We start from the raw sequence: 17058 nt of genomic DNA on the forward strand, positions 1-17058 counted from the left end.
TTTTGTTTTGAACATTTTATTTAAAACATTTTATTTAAAAATACACAACCATACACCTATAAACGTAAGCCTATATTTATAAAAACTATATATTTTTATTAAAAAACTGAAAACAAAAGTCAGAAAGCTCTCTAAGCACAAGTTGAATTGTAAAAATCAACTAAGAGAAAAATAAAGTTCATCAGTGTATTTTCATGTATAATTCTTTATAGCTTTTTACCCCGAGAGTCAGATTATGATGATCTGCATCTTAATTGCTTAAATTATTTATTACAAATACTACTACTTTTTCTGTAATTTTCTCTCCAAATACATAGAAAAAAAAAGTAATCTTTTTCTATTCTATCCTCTACTAGTCTTGAATGCTCAGAAGCAGGAAAGCAAATGGGAAAAAAAAAATATGAAAATAAATGTATATAATTTATTTTACATTTCATGATGTTTTATCTAACGTCATTATTTTTTGATTTATTTTTAATAGGAATGTTGAAACTGACAGATATAGATTGGATCCTGTTTGAAGGTTAAGAGAGATACGTAGATAGGTAGTGTTTTAACATCACTTTAGTACTGTAGAGGAAATACTAAATCACTACCTGAACCAGTGATTGACCACCTGGTGGGAAGGCAGGACCAACTCAGAGGAGCTCAGGTGCATGCATGGATCCTGGCTCCACCCCTTCCCAGAACTCATTTAATGGTTGGCAGGAAGGGAAGGGCATCTTGTTTGAGTTCCCTGACTGTTTGAGGCTTTCTGAAGGTAAGCAGCTTTTTCCTTCCTTTCTGTATCCATAGCTGCTGCATTTAGCCTTGTCCTTGTTTGCTGTAGCCTAAGACTTTGCTACCTCGCTTTTATTGCGGTACTGTCCATCACACTATAGAGTTACAAGTACCATCTTAGAAAATACTAGTCCTCTGATGCTTTCATTATATATAGTAATTTATAGTGTCATTCAGTGAGTTTAAGTAGGTATAAAATCCTTCAAATTTCAGCTGAAATATACCTGACTATATTTTAAGAGGGATCAAAATAACTCGTATTTTATACTTTTTTCCTTGTCTCAGTTTCTTTGGTAGATTAATAGCCTGCATGATGTCTCTAAAAATAAAATAAATTGCATAAATACTACTAGTGGAGCTTAAACTAGGTCTGTTATATTTTTATCTATAGTGTGTAGATAAAATTGTACAAAAAGCACCATATATGAGAATGGAATCATCAACATGGTGAAGAAATACTAAGTTTTCGTTGCTCCCAGTAGTTCAGGTCATTAAAAATCCATACACTATAATGAGTAACTATCATTTATTACCATCAGTCTTTGAAAATGTATGGCTTACACAAAAATTTTGCTTACATTAGATCTTATTACTCTCCTGCACTGAAATACTTTACGAGATTATTATTTCATTAAAAACAGTTGATTGGTTGCTATGCTCTTTTCATATCTTTAATCAGAATGTCGATTTCAGGAGCATCAAGGTACATACTGTAATACATTCATCTTCTAGGAGTTGTCATAACATCAGCTAATAAATGATTTTATGCTGACAGTCGTTACAACCCCACTGCTCAAGCACTGGAATATGAAAGAATGAAGCACCAAGAGATAAAATTGATTTTTTTAACCCTTTCTGTTAGATAAGAATATCTAATGCCCATCTTAAATTTTAAGATCCAAGTCGGAGGCTATGAGACAGCTGAAGGGGGGGGGAGGGGAAATATTCTCCAGATCAGTATTATGCATTGTAGTCCACCTGTATGCATCAGTGTAAAAACTAGTACTTTGGGTGCAGAACAGATCAGGTGAAGTCAACTGAACACAAGTCATCTGGGAGTAACATGAAAACATCCCCCTGCGAACTGCCAAGATATCCTTTCCCTGAATGCACAGTATTTTAGTCAAATGACAGCCCTGCAGAGCATGAGATGGAATATGAGTTAACATGTTTGCATAAAGCTGCTAGTAAACATCTTCACCGATCTTTGTACCCATTTTCACTCAATACCCATGGCGAATGCATTTTCTGCCAAAGTAAGCACTCTGTGAATTATTCCCTGCATTAGAAGGGTCACCTAAAATCAGGCCCAGATGTATATGCCACATTTATTACTTCTAAGAGTAATCGTCTTGGCACAATACAAAAGACTGAATATATCATACTAAGGTAATGTCATGTTGAAGGCCTTTCCCAGCGGAAGGTTGTGTGTTGTGTTCCCACATCCTCCAGGCTGATCATTCTGCTATAACATACAAAGAGTTAGCAGTTTCCCTTTTTCCATCATGGCCATGTGTCCGGCTGAATTGGGTGTTGTGTTAAAGATGACAATAACCAGCACAGAGAATTAACAACTGATAACTGTGCCTGCATTTTTTTAATATATTTCTCCCATCCTCATTTTTTCTACATTTATATAAGGTTAAATAACAGGTAAATGTTGCTGAAATACAAGTTATAACAAAACCCGTACATCTTCCCAGGCAGAAATCTGAGATACTTACACAGAGCCCTTGATGTCTGCTTAGAGTTTGTTATTCACCATCTGTCATAAATCATTCAGGCCAAACTGTGGCCTCAGGCCTCTTCTGAATTAAATAGAGACCACATTGCTCGTACTCAAAACAGAATTATCCCCATTTAGACTGAAGCTAGCAAACTCCTTCCCTCACTTCTCCTTTGGTTTTCGAACAGAAAACAAAGCAAAAAAAAAAAAAAAAAAAACTATGAAAACACTGAATGATTTAACAACTGAATGAAATACCCTTTATAACAGGACAGATATAAAATACTTTTATACTATTACTATTTTTCACCTTCCTTATTTTAGTTAACTTGCCCTGTAACTCAGAACTTGGCCCTGACTGAAGTACTTACTCTAAAGCAGATGCTTTGTTTATTTGCTTAGTCTTTGACTTCAGCTAAATTTCCTGCTGTGCAAGGCAGTAGCAAGAGTTGCAAAATCAAGGAGCAAAAACAAACTAAATGAGCATACAATCTGATAGAAAGACTTAAATTTTCAGGCACAATATTTTTGCCAGTCCTCTAAACAACTGCAAAAATAATGTGAAGTGATGCTGGCTGTTAACACAAATGTTATATGTGAAGAGAATGATTTGATTTATTTGGAGTATAGCTGCAAACATATTGGATTGAAAGAATATATATATTATTTATATGCATCTTGTAAAGTATATGTTTGTTTCTGTTGGTGTTGTGTTAACTAGTACACATCAGAAAGGCTGTGACTAAATGCATTTTCAGTGAGGAGTGATGACTTATAAAAAGCAAAATCTTGCTGTTTTAAGCTAGGCAGCATCTGTTAAGGAGGTAGAGAGCTGAATACTTAGTATAGGATGATTACCCTTAGCAATTCTGTTTAAAACTTGAGAAAACTGAGGACACGAGAACATCAAATGACTTTCTCCAGCAACTCAGACCAAGACTTAATAAAGGTTATAAGTTACTTTACCACTTGTTGAGAGTACTGATTGATGCAGAGTAACAAAAAACAGTTTGTTAAAAGTGACAAAAATTGAGACTATAAAGAAGTAAAATCTAATCACAACTTCCAGTCATAATAATAAATTAAAGAAACAGTCTTATTATGAAATAAAAATGTCAAGTTATCAAGCTCTTTAACATTACAAGCTTGGTACAACTGGACAGCTGGGGACTCACAATAGGATCTTCAGAGTGCAAGTTTGCTTTTTTTTCTTTTCACTATTGTTTCTGGAAGTTGTTTCCCTTCCTAGTTGTTAGCGTTTCTTCATCTTCCTTTTTAGCTATAGCTTAGAAAGAGAGAGAAAGAATTAGAATTTTCCAGTTTTTACTTGGAAAAACAAGCAATGTTGTCACCTCTGCTATCCACTGCTGTCCTTCAGAAGCTGTGCTCTTCACATCTTCTGTGGTTTTTTTTTTTCTCTGTACTGCTGAGGGTGACTCACACAGTACTGCAAAGGCATCAGAAAGATTAGACTCATAAGGAAACAATTACTTACTTTTACAACAGTGTGGAAAACATTTTCCTATTAAAGATTAGGACACTAAGAGCTGCCAGGAAAAAAAAAAAAGGATAAAAAGACACACATTGAGAACAGAGGTTTGTTAATCTTTGCAAGTATGTGATTCTCATGCAAGACCTTTGGAGTCTGTTGCAAATGGCCTAAGTGCAATATTCTAATAGATTTCAATTACTGCATTGTCATTTCCACCAAAGCAACTCCAAAACCTCTCTGATGTAGTGGCATTTAATGTGGTTGAGGAGGTGTCCGAATTAATGTGTGTTCTCACAAATGATGTCCTCTTAAAGAAAAGGAAGAAAAGAGCTGAGTACATGGCAAACAGACAACTGACTAGGTATATTTTTTCAGAACAAGGAGAATAGATTTCTGTGGCAAGATCACAAGTGGAGACAATATTCCTGTGACCACTTCAGTCTGTTAAGTCAGTTGCACTACATTTTCTACTAACTGGAAACAAATTAACACTGTCTGGAGGAAACAGTAAGAACACTGAACTCTGATCTACTAGAATGTGTCATACATATTATCTAGGAGGTTTTTAACTTTTCCATGTAAAGCAATTATTCTTTTCTTAGCCTCTTATTTTGTTTTGCCCCTGGGACTTCACTTTTAGTGAGACATTAGTCCTATTTGCAAATCCTGAACTGATTTGAATAAATGAAGTTCATTAATTACGGTACAGGTGATGTCACTTCTGATAACTGCAAGGTTGTGTTTTGGAAGATTAATACAATCTTCTTATCACTTCTTGTTGTCTTTGTTGGATGTCTAGTTTAAGAGAAGTGTTTGATCTGTGTGTATGAGCTCATGAGCTTGATATTTTGTAAATAAGCTGTCAGGATCTCATCCGTTTCAATTCAAATTTTTGTGTGGGTAGTTAGAAGACATTTGCATAAAACTCTACAATTCTATTGTGTAAAGGCCTATTTGAGTTTGTGAAATAATTTAAAAAAAAATCCTTTAACATTCTTGAGCAATGTGATAATGTGGGTGTAACAGTGTGTGTCATAGCGTTATCACAAAGGTATTTGAACTGTAAAGTCAAATGCCTACAAACCTATTAAATGTAGTCAAGTCTTAACTCTTTCATCCTGAGAGTTTTGTGTTTGAAACAGAGTTGGTGTGGAAGATTCTGGATAGAAGATAGGGAATATTTTTTTTAACTCATATACTAATGCAACCATTGATTTATAAGAAATTTCAGTATTATTTTACTAATTCTAGGGAAATTTGTCTGTAAGCATGCACTGCAAAAATACGCCTTTGTGACAGTTGAGCTCTCTGGCAGGAGCAGGATGTATCGAAGCAAGGATAGTATTATTACCGTAAACATAGCAGAATCAGGAGTTCTTCCAGTTTGGCATGTGTGGAAGGATTATCCAATTTTTTTTTTTCCACAGGGCTTTGTGCATATTTATGTGTGTACACATGTTTTTTGTTGAATGGTCATGGTTCTCACAAAATGTTGCTAATGTGTTACCAAATCATTTACATGGATTTGGTCTGCATTTCAGGTGCACTCTTGCTGGTGTCAGTTGAGGTTTACAGCTTGCTCAACATTTATGGAGACCAAACAGTGGATATTAGCACACTGAGGCATTGGGTAGTGCATTTCAGCAGTGGTAACTGTAATGTGAAAGACCATGCAGATCGTCTGAATGTCCATGCAGATTTTTATGAGTGTGGCATCCAGGCTTTTGTTCATTGCTTGTGAAAATGCATATCTAATGGTAGTAGCAATATTGAAAACTACTATTTTGGAACTGAGAACTTGCTCTATCAAAGAGTGTTCTTGTGCTCTTAGTATCTGTTGTAGTGTTCATGTGGAAAAAAAAAATTATTACTTTTGGAGTGAATTAGGTATAGTTATACACATGAAAAACAAACAATAGAAGAAATCATTGTTTTGCACCTGTGATCATTGCAGCCTATCTTCAAACAAAACACCTGGATGCTGGAAAATTTTTTCTAAAAGGTAGGGGCATTTCCCACTAGACCAGGTTGCTCCAAGCCCCATCCAGTCTGGCCTTGAATGCCTACAGGTGAGAGCATCTGCAACTTCTCTGGGCAACCTGTTCCAATGTCTCAGCACCCTCAGAGTAAGAAATTTCTTCCTAATATCTAGTCTAAATCGACCCTCTTCATGTTTAAAATCATTTCTGCTCATCCTTTTGCTACATGACTTTATAAAAAGCCCATCCCCAGCTTGCCTGTAGGCCCCCTTCAGGTATTGGAAGACCCTATAAGATCCCAGTGAAGCCTTCTCTTCTGTAGGCTGAAGAGTCCCAACTCTTAGGCTTTTCCCAAAGGGAAGGTTCTCCAGCCCTCTGATCCTCCTGGACCTACCCCAGTGGCTCAATATCGTTCTTGTGTTGAGGGCCCTGGAACTAGATGCAGTATTCCAGGCAGAATCTCTTGAAAGCACACTAGAGGGGCAGAATCACCTCCCTTGTCCTGCTGGTTATGCTTCTCCTGATGGAACCCAGGATACAGTTGGCCTTCTAGGCTGCAAGTTCACATTGCCAGCACATGTTGAGTCTTTCATCCACTGACATTCCCAAATCCTTCTCCTCATGGCTGCTCTCAAGCCATTCTCAACCCAACATGTATCTGTACTTGAGACTGCTTTGACCCAGATGCAGGACCTTGTGCTTGGTCTTGTTGAACTTCATGAGGTTAGCACGGACCACCTCAAGCCTGTCCAGGTCCCCCTGGATAGCATCCCTTCCTTCTAGCATGTCGACTGTACCACTCAGCTTGGTGCCCTCTGCAAACTTGCTGAGGGTACATTCAATCCCACTGTCCATGTCACCAACAAAAATGTTAAATAGCACTGATCCCTGAGGAACACCATTCATCACCAGTCTCCACTTGGACATTGAACCATTGAATGCTACTGTCTGAGTGTGGCCATCCAGCCAATTCCTTTTCCAGGAAGTGGTCCATCCATAAAATACATTTTTCTTCAACCTGATGACCAGGATGTCGCGTGGGATAGCATCAAACGTTTTGCACAAGTCCGGGTAGATGATGTTGATTATTCTTCCTTTATCTACTGACTCTGTAACTCCATCATAAAGGCCACCAAGTTTGTTAGGCATAACTTGCCCTTGGTAAAGCCATGTTGGTCGCCACCGGGCACCTTACCTTTTTTTTCCATGTGCCTTAGTTGAGCCTTCAGGAGGATCTGCTCCATGGTCTTGCAGCACAGAGGTGAGACTGATTGGCCTGTATTTCCCTGGATCTTCTCTTTTTCCTTTCTTAAATATGGTGGTTAAGTTTCCCCTTTCCCACTTAATGGGGACTTCACCAGAATGCCATGACCTTTCAAATATGATGGATAGTGTCTTGGCAACTTCATCCAACAGTTCCCACAGAATCTGTGCATGGATCTCATTGGGTCCCATGGACTAGTGTACCTTCAGGTTTTGATTACTTGCTATTTTCTGTGCAACTAAGTACAATGTCAAGTTAGACATCTACATTAATATTAATATATCATTACATTGCAGGGAGAGTTAATACAATATAACTAATTTGCGAAGGACTGCTTTTTATACATGTGGCCAAATTCATAAATGGCCACTATTCCTTTACCATCAATAAGAAACTTTATGAGTTAAAGTCAGGAAATTCCGGCTTTGAGATACACCCTTTGAAGGCTTGTCTCAGTTAAAGCTTTGACTTCAGTCATTAGATTTTATGCATGAAAGATCATTGTTGTCAGAGATTTTAACTTTCCAGTATAAGGCCCAGGTTTATCCTTCTCATCAGATTGCTGAACTCTCTATTACAATCTTGTTAGAAAATCACTGTTATTTTAAAGGAAAACAGAAAATTCCTTTGAAGAAAAAAAAACCAAATCATACATTTGTGTATTCTGTCTAAATATTCTGCTTGAAATACAGCTGAAAAATTGGTCAACTATATATATAGTTATATATAGTTATATTTACAGTTATATATATAGTCAAATTTTCATCTATGCTTCCCTTTTTTTGCTGCATATGGAAACTTGCCACAGAACTGTTTTATTTCATACAGCAATACATTCCTTACTAAGATTTCCTAGAAAATTTAAAGTGAATGCCAGTTTTAAAAACAGAATTATAAATAGTGACAGATGTCTTTGATAGCTAAAGTTCTTAATGGTGAAAGACTGTGACACCGTAACATAAATACCATATAATTATGTGATAAATTTTAAAGGGCTAGAACTCTAATACAATTGTATAGCTGAACATTTTTGATGCCATTTTTGTTTTCTCAGTTAGAATTAAGTCAACTCCTATGAAGTTAGGGGTCTCAATAATTGATTTTTTTTCTCATGCAGGCAGGATTTCTCCTAGCATGGAGGTATGGGGGGGCAACTCTGAGCTCCTTGTTTCCTGGTCCTTTAACCCTCCACCTCCAGAGGAATAGATGAGTCTCATGCTACTGTGTGCCATGTTTCCAAATGCTTTTGTTTTCTTTCCCATTAGTTTTGTGACTGGTGTTGTGTTTACTCATATGCTGCCCAGACAGCAAGGGAGCTCGTTTGATAGACACAGCTCCCTTTCTCTCAGAGCGCGGGGGTGGATTGCTTAGAGATCCTCTCCTCCACACGTTTATATCCCTCTTTGTGTCTTCCCTTGAGCTAATCAGGTCTGTCAGAGAATGGAAGCCTTTAGAGTTTCACATCAACTTGAATGACATAGTGAAAATAGGTTTTGCATCTATTTCTCACTACTTTCCTTGCCCCATGTAGTTTTCTTTTATTGCTGTAAAACTGATAAACATGTATTTGTCAGAAACAATTTTTGAGAAAGATTCCCTTTAAAGATCATGAAGATGATAAAGATTTACCTCTAAATTCAAGTATGTATTTTTTAGACACAGAAAATGGGTTGATTTGTACTCTTATTCTCATGTTATTATTGGCATTATTCAAAGGCATAGTTAGTAAAATATTGTTAAATGGTAATAATAAAATATTAAACATGGCTTTCATTACATATGGTGTAATCTTGCTTCAGTATGTTACTTTTCCTTCACAAGAAGGAAGGCTGTTTGGAAAAGAAAAACTAAATTTCTTATAGTACATTAGTCCAGGAAGACTTGAAAGATAATGAGAATCTTGAGAGGCTGGTATTTCTTGAAAAGGGGAATTAAACTACACTGATCCAACATCATATTGGTATAAATAGTTCCATACCAGGGGTAATGTAGGCAACATCACTGTAACTGAAGATCTCTTAATTGTAATTATAAAATTGAAGGTTTTCTTTTCCCATTTGTTTTGGTTTTGTTCTGTTTGTTTTTCTGGTACCATTGTAGGTTGAGTTAGGATAGAAGTAAAAAGCTCTTACTACTGTTTTCTATTTAATGAGAAAGAGATATCTTGTCCAGGTCAGTTAAGAGCCGTGACTTGCTCTAGAATTCTGACAATATGTTAGCACGTGACTATCAGAAGCAAAAAGGAGCCAAATGCTGGCAAGAGTCCCACTGGATAAAGAATATCTTACACATTTTTGGCAATAGTGTTTCCCACCATGTAACATACCAGGGAATTGTCAGCTTCCCAAGTACACCAAAAATGTTGTCCGATAAATAGACCAGAATTAATTCATTGGGAACTAAGGAGAGGAAAGAAAAAAATATATTCTTCCAAAAATTAAAATTAAAGAATTTTTCTTACATTACAACTACAAAAAAAAATTTTTTGATTAGTTTTTTCCATATCCCATAGAACTATTAACTGAAATGAACTATAAGACACATTTTTCTTACGAGTGAAATGGATGTGAAAATAAAGACTATAATCTATTCTAGACATAAGTAATAGTGTTTTCTAATGAGTGATTTTTCTCCTTTTTTTTTCTTTTTTGCAGTCTGTAATTTTGGAAGTATTAACTCATACTTCAGAAATTTGACTCCTGGTTTTCATTTAATTCCTCACCCTAACTATCTTCTGTGGGACGGAATTCCACTTTATTTTTTCCTCTTTTTTGAATTAGACAAAAACTGGAGAATTTAAATCTTTCAGTAATAGGACTACAAGTTTCCAATGGTAACACATATTAAAAATAATATGCAGAACTGGCTAAGCTTCCTATGTTGTAAGTTTTCCGGCACTTCCACTTAGAACAAGATCTTTTCACTTCCTTTTACTTTAAATGTTTGTGTTGAAGACATTGATCTCTCCACTATTTTCCCTGAATGTCACTAAAAATAGTGACTTTCTTTTAGATTTCAGATCTGTTGTATAAGTTTTCCAAAATAACAGTTCTATTATTTTTAAGGTTTTAAGAGCATAGAATCATAGAATGGCCTAGGTTGAAAAGGATCTCAAAGATCATCTAGTTTCAAACCCCTGCTGAGTGCAGGGCTGCCAACCACTAGATCAGGCTGCCCAGAGCCAGATCCAGCCTAGCTTTGAAAAATGAAGATTAATTTAGTTTTTCAACTGATCTTGCTGTTTAACTCTTAAGTAACACAGCTTTGCTTTGCATTCCATATCTTTTATGTGCTCAATAGACATTATGTGCAGGAGCTACCTTCCACCCTGCTCAAGATGGCTTTCCTAGAAATCACAACTCTATTATTGATATATAGAGGCTACACAGGGAAATTTGTGTTATTTGGATAGATGTCTAGCCCTGATCTGTATGGTAAAGACTTATGTTATTAATAACCACCTTACTCTAAAGACATCAGTTGTGCTTGGAATTTATGAGAAAGACAGAACTAAATGAGAACTCTCAGTTCCTCACAAGTATAGATAGGTCCCTCTGAAAGAATGCATCTTATTTATTTCTGTGGAAACTACAACAGATATAAGACATACAATAACAATATTTCAAATAACAACAAATATATCAATATTTGATAGAGCAAATTCCTAGCTATAAAGCACTGTTTTTCAGCACTCCCATTAACTATGTGTTTTCACCAAGGATGGACAGCCTGCATGCCACACTCATAAAAATCTGCATGGCTGCTAGGAATGTGGCTTGTTTTTCATATTGCTGTCTCCGCTTCTGAAACACGCCACCTGCCACCCCAGTGTGCTCACATCCACTGTTTGGTCTCCATAAATGTTCAGCAAACATCCATGAATGTCAATGGACATAAATTTTTCCACGTGGAGGAACTCAGTTAAAGCCTTTGCTTTATATGCACTTCTGTGTCAGATGCCAGTTTGTCAGACAATCCCTCTGCTGCCACCTGTCCCATAGCAACAAAATGTTATGGAATATTGGTGGGAAGGTTCAACTTCTACTACCACGTTACCATCGTCTGTCTCTGACATAATGGGCCAACATAATAAAGTAGGAGGCATTACTTTTAGTGTAGCCCTCATGTGCTGAGCACAAGACCAAGTGCTTTAGCTCTGACCTCGTTCTGTTTCAGCACTTGTTTCATGAGCCTCTCTATCTCACACACTGCTTGCAACAAGCTGGTGCCCAAGTGGCCATTCAGACTCAACAGCCACAAAACTGATGGTTGTATCATCTGGGTGTATGAGGAAGGCAGGTCCAAACACCACAAAAGGTCAAGGAACCATTCTGAAGGAATTTTGAGCATTTACAGATGCACCTATTTTATGTGAGAAAAATGAATTACACAATAATGGAATGAATTTTGAAAATAATCAGAGCCTGAGCAGACACTCTCTTTACTGTCCTGTCACTGTTTGACGTCGTTAATGTGAGGGTGATTATCCTTGAATTTAACATAGTGTTAAATAATTTCATCAATTTTAGTTAATTAATTACTCAAAGTTTCTTCTAAAGGAAAAGAATACAAATTAAGGAATTTTGTCTTAATTATTCTATGGGTAATTTTGTTATCACTGAGAAATTAAATATAACGAGAAAACAAATAATTGCTCATTACAGTACCTCTTCCATCCTCAGCGATGACTGTGACAATATGGGAGTAGTAAATCCAAAACTGCATAAAGAGTGTGCCTAAGCAGCTGGAGTGAAAATATGTTTTCTTATTTTTGATTCACTGGCATCACAAAACATTTGCAATCACTTTTTAATTAGTGTGAAGGTGGAAATGTGAGCATATGTGCCCCTGTTTTATTTACTCTGCCATATCTCTATTAATAATTCTAATGAAAGCTGTTAATGATTGCACCCAAACTTCATTATTGAGAATAAGTTATTGGAGAATGTAATTTGATGCTGGTTACCTTAAGGAGTGTGCACCAAATGATGAGTTTGTTCAGTTCAATCTAAAGCAGTTCAGCTTTTCTAAACGCTGTTAATGTTATCTTTTTTTTTTGTGAGAAAGGCTAGCATCTACATTCTTATGGTATAATTACAGAAGCGCAGTTTTTCTTTATCCTATTCCCTCCTTTGTTTGCCATTCTTTATTTTTTTCATAAACAAGAAAGTGTACGTCTTAACTTGTTGTAAGTCTTGAATACAATCCAACTGCGGGATTTGACTTTGGCTCATATACTCTGAATCCCGGTTTTAAAGTGAAAGAACTAGCCTTACAAGAGGGAAGAAAAAGATAATTTGGAAAAATAAATTAAAAAAAAAAAAAGCTGATTGGTTGATTTCTTTGATTCCCTGAGAAGAGAAAGTGAGATGAAAAACTCCAGTGTCTAGATGATATAGAGAAATGTGTATTTGTGAAATTGACACCTGAATATAGTGATGATAAATGAGATCCCCAGCATGATTGCTAGTTAATATACTTTCAGTAAGGCTGAAGTTCCCTTCGTTATGTCTTTAGCACAAATACACTTTTCAGATGGGCTGAGGCAGCATTCCAGAGCAGATTAGCATGTTTGGTCTGCAGTACTTCATGATCTTGATTTATCATGAACTTTGTAAGCTCAAATTCTGTTAACAGTGTCACAGAATCACAATGAAGAGAACACAGCTCAGCAGCCAAAATGTTAAATGTCATGGGTATAAATAATGCTCATTTTAAGCAAAAGATTCACTACTGGGGTGCTCCATGTATATTAGACATGGTGAAGCAATTGAACTGGCAGGGTTACCATTGTGGTTAGGAGTACTTTTAAAAACGCTGCAATTAGCTTTGCATGTATGTGTGTAGGTGGAAGTGTGCTTGTGAGCAGCCATAGGTAAGTGCATGCATATGTAGACACAACAATGCAGTAGCCAAAGCCAAGACAACTTAATATCAATTTTTTTCTAATATTAGGAATTTTATTAAGTGTGGAGGCAAAAAATATTGCCCAAAAAGTGAAAAAGCATAAACCCACAACTACATTAAACCTACCTAGCTATTGCATATAGCAGATTCCTCAGGGTGTGTATTATGCATGCCTTTTTATTTTTATAGTGTCCGATGGAAGATGTTGATGCTTCTGGAAGCAATGATAAAAATATGTAAGTGTAATCTTCTTAATAATACTTAGCTGGTGCATCAGTGGTGTGATCTTAGAGTCAAAGAAAGAACCTCTACACTACCAGAAAAAAAATGTGTAGGTGTAACTGATGGGGCATAGACCATGCTCTGAGAAGTATTGTATGCCTGCCACCCCCATCACTGCTAATCATAGGATGGCCTGGGTTGAAAAGGACCTCAAAGATCATCCAGTTTCAACCCTCCTGCAGTGGGCAGGGTTGCCAATCACTAGACCAGGCTTCCCAGAGCCACCAATCCACAAATTTATCTTAGTAAACAAGTCAGAGTATATAAAGACCTTAAATTCTTTTTTAAATTGCTCTATGGGGCTTATTATAAAAAGGAATTACTGTTTCCTCTTTTGCATTTCTGTAATCTCCTAAAAAATTAGCCTAGGTTATCTTCAGACACACTTGAACAGCAAACTGTTCCCACTTAAACAATGAAAATGGTGACTTTCTGTTTGTACCTACCTTTTTTTACATGAAGAGTGGACTTTGGCCAGCAAGTTCAGCGCTTTTTAATCAGCTGGTAAGATCATTAAAAATATATATAACCATGAGATGTGAACAAATAATGAAAATAGCTCAAAGTCAGTCTGCTCATTGTGTACAATGACCATGACAGATTAATAATATTTCATCTGGATTACTGAACTCTGTCTTCTACTAAGGACAGTAACTTTTGCTTCATGATGGAAACTTAAAACTGTTACAACTGCTGTTTTTTAAAAATATTTTGTTTGTTTTAAATTTTTTTGCTTTATTTCTTTGAAAATATGTCAAGAGTTTACAACATAAATAACAAGAGCAGGACCAATAAATGTGTTTTACAACATAATAGTGAAAAAATTGCATGTGCTCTTTTCACTAGAGGCTAATTTCAGGTGTTATTATTTCACATTTTAAAAATAGAAGGTGGGAGGTACATACTCCTGGCACAAAACTAAAGGCTTAATCCAAAAACTTAGGGAAGGAAAGGATAGGAATTAAATGGGAACCAAGTAAAATTGGATTCAACAATGGGATTTTTGTTCTGTTGTTTGAAATTTGTATACAACTTGAAACGCTATACTTAAAATATTTCATGTATATTTTTCCTGAGCAGCTGTTGGAATCCAGTGTCCTTGTGTGGCTGCCCAGGTGCTGTCCTACCAAGCAGTAACCGTTTGTATTTACAAGCACCACCTTCACACTGGGCAGCAACTTCACTAAGTGGAAAGTAAAGAAAACACCAAATAGTGAGGAACCCTGGATTTTATTCTTAGATTTAGCACTGATGAGGAGAGAAAGGAAAGAGAATTCTCTAGTTCTATTTCCGGTTGTATTATTTATGAAGTATGTAAGCTTAAAACAAGGAGACACTCCTTTTAGTGATCAAGGGTTCATGCTAGACACTTTTAGGACTTAAGTGATAAAACTATAAAGAATCTCTTTCAAATCCACCACATATTGCAAATCCCATTGTTTAAAATGCATGCAGTCAACAAATCTGAATTGTTCAGGTGCATGTCCCTGTCTGTGCAAACATTTCTTGAGGTACTAAATAGTGGCCAGCATAATTGGCTTTAACCAATTATTTTTTTAAAAAACTTTTAATTTTTTTGGTTTAGTGGTCCTAAGTAGAATTGTTGGCAATATCATGGCCAGAATCTGTGAGAAGGGTATTCAGTAACAAAAACTATTTTTCAAAATAAGATTATGTACATGTTACATTAATATTTATGAAATATAAATATAATATAAAACTACAGTATAAAATGCAAATATAAAATACAGCAATAACATACAATAAGTCTGGTGGTTCACTACACAGACAAGACTATGCCCTTTGGCACATAAGTAGACATGAACAGGTTGTCTGCTTATTCTGTTCTATGGCATTTCTTGAGAAAGGCCAGATAAGGCCTGAACACAGAAGCGCAGGTTGGATAAAAAGTGTTATTCAGGTTAACAATATTTAAACAAAATTAAATCAGAACAATAAAATGACCAGCTTTTCATATTCTCATGTCTGTTCTATATTGTTGTACCAAGGTTACTTAATGTATATAATTAAAACTGATAGCTTTTCAATATTGTTCCTTGAAAAATGTGTCGCCAAATGACATGGCCTTCACCTTTAAATCTGAGTTGAAAATATAGAGATCTGTCTTTCATCAATCATGCAAACAAATTTTGGAAATGTTGCTGTGTTTTGGCTGGCTGAAGTTCCCTAAATTCCAGGAGGAAAGCTCCCTTTCCTGTCTTCTGCCATAAATAACATCTTTTTCTTAATGTATTCCACTACTCAGAATAGTTTCTAAGCCTGTTCAACAAAGCTGTCAGAGCAAATGAATTGCTCTCCCCTGATGTTTGTTATTAGCAGATTGAATAGTGATAGGATAATAACCTCTTTCTTCATACATGAAAGACATTCTTGTGAGCTGGACTACAACTTGAGATATAAAAGACGTGCTCTGCGGACAGCTTCCAGGCTACTTTGCACCACATTGCTTTCCCATAATTTTGCGTTTGTTATCTTGAACTAGTGACAGTAACCACTGATCAGAAACTGAAATTTATGTGAAATGAGTACCACATGTATGATGTTTACTTCAGTCTGGGCAAAGCAGTGCCAGACCGTTATAGCCCATGGAGCTGTGCCTTTTAGGCTGTGTGCAATTTAATATCAAATGTCATAACATGCATATACAATGGCAAAAAAAAAAGTGATGGATATGACAAGTGGTTTATTTTTCATATCATGAGTATCAGTTTCCAACAAGTTGTGGGGGTGGTTTCATCAAAGAAGGACTTATTTGTTTGTTTTAGTATGTTAAAGCAATCGTTTTTCTTCTAAGGTGGTTAGCTGTACATGCTTTTAGAGTATGTAAACTATTTCTACTTCTTTAAAGATTTGAAGGAGAGTGGCAAAGGTTTTGCTAATAAAAAATTAAACTCCCTAAGGTCATTAGCAAGTACAAGTGAGGATGTTAATGACAAATAACTTCAGCTAAAAGGAAGGTATTTCAGTATCAAGACTTTCCATAAAAGCTGGAAAGGATCATAGCTCAGAATTCATTGAGATTCTGCCTTATTATGGAGGTGCATAGTACAAGCCAGCATTTATTCTCTCATTGGTGCAAACTGGTAGTATTTTTTTTAATGTATTAAACCTTGCTTTGAGTATTTAAAAGATAAATTTAAATTAGCAACTTACTAAACCTAAGTTCCTCTTGTAGTCAGTAGAAAACGTTTAACAAATTACCTTGAACCTGAATTACAAGTTTAACGTCCATCTGTCGCCATTAAGCATAATGGAAACATAGATACTACATAGTTTACACTCAGTTACTATGTGACTAAAGTTTTGCATCAGTCCCATTCAGAGCTGCATTGGTGTCACTTTGCTCAGTTAAAGAACTTTGAATCAAAATTGCAGGAAGAACAAGGGGGAAAATAGCCAAGCAAACAAAAAGTAACCAACCAAACAAACAAAAAGAAAAAAAACACCTACGCAGGCCAATATGTATTTTTTTGCATCAGATCATTTCTTGCAGATATGACTGATGACTAATTGAAAATGTGTTTGAAATACCTAGGGTTTATAAATCTATTTTATATTATGGCATAAAAACTTCGTGATTGTTTGCATGTACATGTTCATTCTACAA

The 17058-nt window shown here is 35.9% G+C and overlaps 1 long non-coding RNA gene across 1 annotated transcript; it reads left to right on the top strand.

Annotated features, from left to right (window-relative positions):
• LOC110400765 lies at positions 694–14951 on the top strand. The gene is made up of 4 exons (XR_002440061.1): positions 694–760; positions 13338–13384; positions 13893–13934; positions 14511–14951. It is a non-coding gene; the product is annotated as an uncharacterized LOC110400765 (long non-coding RNA).

This window comes from Numida meleagris, chromosome 6, assembly GCF_002078875.1.
Source record: "Numida meleagris isolate 19003 breed g44 Domestic line chromosome 6, NumMel1.0, whole genome shotgun sequence".
NCBI classification, from domain to species: domain Eukaryota; kingdom Metazoa; phylum Chordata; class Aves; order Galliformes; family Numididae; genus Numida; species Numida meleagris.